A 6,000-nucleotide genomic window follows, 5' to 3' on the forward strand; every position below is an offset into this window, starting at 1 on the left:
AGCACAATATAGAGGGAACATAAAAACTTGAAAAGGTCAATTTTTTTCGTGCTCTGATGTGAGCAGAGAGGCTGTCTCGCCAGCAAGAGAAACAGCTGACCAAGTATCCGCACATGTAAAATCTGCACTAATGGCATAAACTACAAACACCCTGCTCTTTTAACATCACATTCCCAATTTGCTTTTGTAAATCACACAACCATGTCTGCAACAAAATCCATCTGACTGCCAGATTAGTTTTCACATTAATGAGATTACGACATAGCATTTTTTAATGCACCTAACAAATTAGATAGCCCCAAGTCTTCATTCAGCAGAAAAGCCCAAATCCTGTAGATAAAGGCTTTTTGAATAATTATACCTCAAGGTTAAGGGAAACAGTCTCTTAAGACTCCTTGGTGACCCATCAACCTTATCCAATGCTTGGCTTAGCAACACAGAGCAAAAACTCACAGCTTTAATCTCTAACACTACAATGTTAACCCATACTAGTAAATTTGATGCTACAATTAACCACAACACAGCTGGCTTGTTGTAAGAGATGGTGAGTCAGGCTGGAGAAAGGAACTAGAGTTTGCGAGTCCAATTGCTTTTTTTTAAAATCACAAAGTGCACAAGTATACTGTATATTGAGTGAGTATAAGGATCAATAGTGGTCAGTTAGATAGGATGCACGTTTTAGTACACTCCACCTGTGGCTGGATACCAACAGGAGCCCTAATTTCCTTAAAGAAATTAACACTTTTGGCAAACCCAAACGAAGGGTCTCCCAAGTGCAGCTTGTGGCTTATAAGTCATGTTTTCTCTCAGTGGGAAATGTCAGTATGTAGCTGCACAAGGCTCAGCCACTCTCTGCATCACACTGAACCCAGATGATGAGCACACACAAATCAACCATGATGCTGGGGAAGGGGAATAACATGAAATCAATGTCCAACATAATCAATTTAAACATCTTTCTAGCAATCAAACTTTGCATTAATTTTACAACAGCGTTTTTCCTTAATTTATAATCCTTCCCCACATGCTGTCTTAAACCCTTATAAAAAACCACAAATGTGTCAGGACTTAACGTCATTCAGCAATATTAGCTCATAAATGGTAGAGTATTTTTCTTAAATTAGAGACATTTAGTTCCACTCTCAGTTTCTCTTCTTTCTTCAAGGCAATTTGAAATTAATTCAGCTACATTGCAAAGATAAGTTACTTCTGATGAGACGAGAGAAAAGTAAAGACAACTCTGCAATGTCCATTGGCAAAATTTAAAGTCTGTAAAGAGCTAATCTAAGTAGATTGCACAGACATTCAATCGGGAATTCAGCAGAAACATTTTTGTACTGGGATTGGTTAGAGTGTTTAGGATGGCAGTGCTTTGGAAGCAGTTTATAAGATTAATACCTGGAATGAATGGTTTGCCTTATGAGGCAAGGTTAGACAGGCTGGGCCTGTATCGTTTTGGAATTTAAAACAGTCAGAGGCAACTTAACTGAAACATAAGACCCTGAGGGGACTTGACTGGGTGGATGCAGAAGGAATGTTTTCTCTTGTGGAATGATCTAGCACGAGGGATCATAGTTTAAAAATAAAGGAGCACCCATTTAAGACAACAATGAGGAAACTTATTTTTCCTCTCAGAGAGTTGAGTGTCTTTGGAGTTCCCACCCTCAAAATGCAGAATATACAGGAATGCAGAACTGAGGTTAAACCAGATCAGCCAAGATCTATTGAATGAGTGGAGCAGGGGCCATGTTTGCATGTTCATAGAACATGGAACTTGCCACCACATTGGGTAGTTGAGGCAAATAGCAAAGGTTCATTTAAAGGGGACTGGATAAACACATAAGGAACAAAAGGTTGACCTAATTGTGATAAATAAAGTGAAACGAAAGAAAGCATGCATGGTGTATAAACACCCAGCAGTGATCAGTTAGGCTGAAAGACCTTCTTCCGTGCTGGAATCCTATGTGAGTAGGAGATGAGTGAATAATCTAGGTTGATGTTGCAATGTAATAGTAAGAGTGCTTCAGCACTGGAGATGCCATCTGTTGGGAGAAATATTATACTGAGACATTGTCACCTGTTCTGGTGGTTGTTAAAGATCCTATTTTCTTCTGAAGAGTTTTCTTGGTCCCTGGCCAATAATTTCTCATTCAAATGCTAACAGGTTAGTCAGCTGTTCATCATATAGCTGCTTACATGATATTTGCCTACATAAGTGCTTTCCTTAAGCATCAGTTACAGGATCAGACACTTCAATACAAAACATATTATAAATGCACATACTGAAGTGCGAACCTAGTCAGAAGAGGAGTGACAGCTGCATTGTCACTGAGAAATTTGTGTACAATTCAAAAGCAATGAGAAACAACGTAAAAATGGAAAATGCTGGAAGTACACAGGAGGTCAGTCCATTTTAAAAAGGGAAAAAGGAATTTAATGAGTCAGGTGAGGATACTTCAATTGAACCTATGATGGCAAACCAGGATTGAAGATAGTATTTGGAGCTGCATACATCAGCTTGTCTCTGTCTCAATTTAAAGATCACACAAGGGACATGCTGCACAATAGCTGAAAATGTCACCTAATTAAATCCAGTGTGACCCAGTAATTGTAAAAACTGTAAACCTAGGAAGAATTCTTTCAATTTTCAGATTTCAAATTACTTAAACAAACTAGTTCACGATAAAAGTACAGCACGTTCCTCAGTCTGCATGCATTGTGCATTGTGCAGACTAAACAGTATCCAGATTTTCTCTTGAAATCCTAACACACATGCTGCCAGCAATGCTGCAATATTGCATGGGCCAAAGTTCATTGCTTGATCAAGGCTGAGCAAATTAAATGTACGAGCAAAATCAGGAATACTGATGCCAATGTTTCAGGAGGGGAAGACTGAAACTCAGAAAATATCCCTAGGTTGGCGGTCCAAGGGAACTTGACAAGTTAATTAAAGGAGGCAGTGCGAAGAATCTTGATTTCAACATAGTGAAGATGTAAGGAAAAGCCATTCCTTCTGTCGTTGGGTCAAAATTCTGGAATTCCCTCCCTAATGGCATTGTCGGTCAACTCACAGCAAGTGGACTGCAGCAGTTCAAGGCGGTAGCTCATCCCTACCTTCTCAAGGGCAACTGGGGACGAGCAATAAATGCTGACCCAGCCAGTAATGTCCACATCTCACAAATGAATTTTAAAAAAATTACAGAAGATTTTGCATTCGTATCTTAGACAAAATTTAAGATGATGATTAACCATAGCAGCACTGATTAGTGCACAGGGATCAGGAGGCAAAGAAAAGGATAGTTATCAAATAATTACTGAATTCAGCACATTCCTCATTAAATACCACAATCGTTCATGTGCATGAAGACTTGAACCTCAGATAATGTTATTTGTTCAATGACACTATTTGGAGTTATGAATTTGCAACCTTTATAAAATATGTCATTGTATTTTTAATGCCAGTTTTAAATCACTGTCTCACTAACAGCAGGCTTGACGTAGGCAACACCACAATATAAATAGTGGGAAGCAAAGTGGTAATGGCTCTGAGCTAATAATCCATAGACTTCCACTAATATGCTGGGACAAAGTGGTTCAAATCCCACCAGGGCAACTAGTGGCACTAAAATTTAATTCATAAATCTGAAATTAAAAGCTTCTTTCATGGAAACACTAGTGACATCATTATTGATTACCATTAAAAACCCAATTGGTCTACCAATATCTTTTAGGGAAGGAAATCTTGTATCCTTGTCTGGTCTGACTTTTTTCATCATTTATACAAATGATTTGGATGTGAGCATAAGAGGTCTAGTTAGTAAGTTAGCAGATTCTGGTCTCCTTCCTATCGGAAAGATGTAGTGAAACTTGAAAGGGTTTAGAAAAGATTTACAAGGAAGTTGCCAGGGTTGGAGGATTTGAGCTATAGGGTCAAAGGTTGCATAGGCTAGGGCTGCTTTTGTTGAAGCATCAGAGACTGAGGGTTGACCTTATAGAGGTTTATAAAATCATGAGGGGCATGGATAGGATAAATAAACAAAGTCTTTTCCCTGGGGTGGGGGAGTCCAGAACTAGATGGCATAGGTTTAGGGTGAGAGTGGAAAGATATAAAAGAGACCTAAGGGGCAACTTTTTCACGCGGAGTGGCAGGTGAATGGAATGAGCTGCCAGAGGAAGTGGTAGAGGCTGGTACAATTGCAACATTTAAAAGGCATCTGGATGGGTATATGAATAGAAAGGGTTTAGAGGGATATGGGCCAAGTGCTGGCAGGTGGGACTAGGTATCTAGTTGGGATAACTGGTCGGCATGGATGAGTTGGACCGAAGGGTCTGTTTCTGTGCTGTACATCTCTATGACTAATAGAAGATTTCAGACTCTCAATTGTCAGCAATGTGATTGACTCTCTACTCCCCTCTGAAAGGGTGCAGCAAGCCATGCTGTTCAAGGGTAATTCGAAAGGCAACAAATGCTAGTCTTGCCAGAAACACTCTCATCCCATGAAAGAGTAGAAAAAAGGGGCTGCTACTCCAGGATTCACATAGCCAATGTTACAATAGGTTGATGTTTTGTCAGACTGTAGCCTTAGACAATTATACAGGACACAAGCGGCCCTGCTAACTTCTCTCCTCTAGTCAATGGTATAGAACGACTAGAAACGTGAAAACCAACACAGCACGACTTTTTAGTGTTGTAGCAAGATACTACAAGTGTTTTTTTTCCCCAATCAATCTATTCAGAGATGTTACGATACACTGCTGGAGCGGGTAGGACTTGAACTCAGGCCTTCTGGCCCAGAGGCAGGGGCACTACTACTGTGCCATAAGAACCCTAAAGCAGGTCTTTTTTCAAAATTTATTCATTCACAGGATGAGGGCTTTGCTGGCTAGGCTGGATTTTATTGCCCATCCCTAATTGTCCAGAGTTTACAGGTCAACATGGAGTCACACATAGATGACTCCATGTGAAGGATGGCAGTCTCCTTCCCTAAGGATGTTAGTGAACAAGATGGGTTTTTTCCTGACAACCGACAATGAATTCACGGTCATAAGAAGACTCTTAATTCCAGATTTTGATTGAATTCAATTTCTGCCATCTCCTGTGGTTGGACTTGAATCTGGATTCCCAGAATTACCAGGGTCGCTGGATTAATAGTCCAACAATAATACCGAGGCCACCAACCCCTCTCTAACTTTTAAGCTTGTCGTAAATGTGCTAAAGCTCTAAATAATCTGAACACCTGAGGAAATACACATTATAGAGCTACTCCGAGTCTAAATAATTCTGCAATATAAATGGAAAATTAGTCAATCCTGCTTTTTAAGCAGGGCAAGCTGGAAGAACTATTGAAGTCAGGGCTGCCATCTACACTCGAGGAGGTGCAATAGCAAGAACAAATGATTTATTAGCACTTAGCAAAATCACATTCTAGCTGTGGCACAGACGTTTGATGCAATACTGCAGTATTGGGCAGAAAATCAAGCTGCGCAAGTTAAATGCAAAAATTTATAGGAAGTGATACCCTCATCAATCACTTGTTCCAGTAATTAGATGTCCACAATCACATTCATGGAGCATAAAACAAATTTCACAGATTCCATTATAAAGACAAAGGTCACACAACAAAATTCTGTCTAGCAGACTTACTATGTAAAACTGAAACTTTGCTCTGTCCAGGTCTGAAAAGGGTTGGAAAATGAGCCCGATAATACACTGGAAGGATGGGAAAAAAGGAAATCATGTGAATTCATAGCATCATAGCAATAATTTCCTTTCATAGTGTGCTTTTAATGCAATAAAATAAGTGCACTATTAAGGAAAACCTGATTAAATTGGTTAATGTTCAAATACAACTTTGAAATGCATGTTTTTAATTTTTACAGTTATTCTTAAAGTTAATCTATCAAATGTTTCATTACTCCAGCCGTCTCACAATCAACTCCGGTCGATGGTTTTTCACTTTTGGTAGTCAGCTGTATCAATCCCAGATGGACAAAAATACA

At 39.4% G+C, this 6,000-nt stretch overlaps 1 protein-coding gene across 2 annotated transcripts in view; it reads right to left on the reverse strand.

The window, feature by feature from the left end:
• Positions 1-5,767, reverse strand: part of gabpa (GA binding protein transcription factor subunit alpha) — a 51,624-nt gene extending 45,857 nt beyond the window's left edge. For both annotated transcript variants that reach the window (XM_043701402.1, XM_043701401.1), the window contains exon 1: positions 5,645-5,767. The gene's annotated coding sequence lies outside the window, so the exon portion shown is untranslated. The remainder of the gene's footprint in view (positions 1-5,644) is intronic.
• Between the last annotated feature and the right edge of the window lie 233 nt (positions 5,768-6,000).

Source organism: Chiloscyllium plagiosum, chromosome 12, assembly GCF_004010195.1.
Source record: "Chiloscyllium plagiosum isolate BGI_BamShark_2017 chromosome 12, ASM401019v2, whole genome shotgun sequence".
NCBI lineage: Eukaryota > Metazoa > Chordata > Chondrichthyes > Orectolobiformes > Hemiscylliidae > Chiloscyllium > Chiloscyllium plagiosum.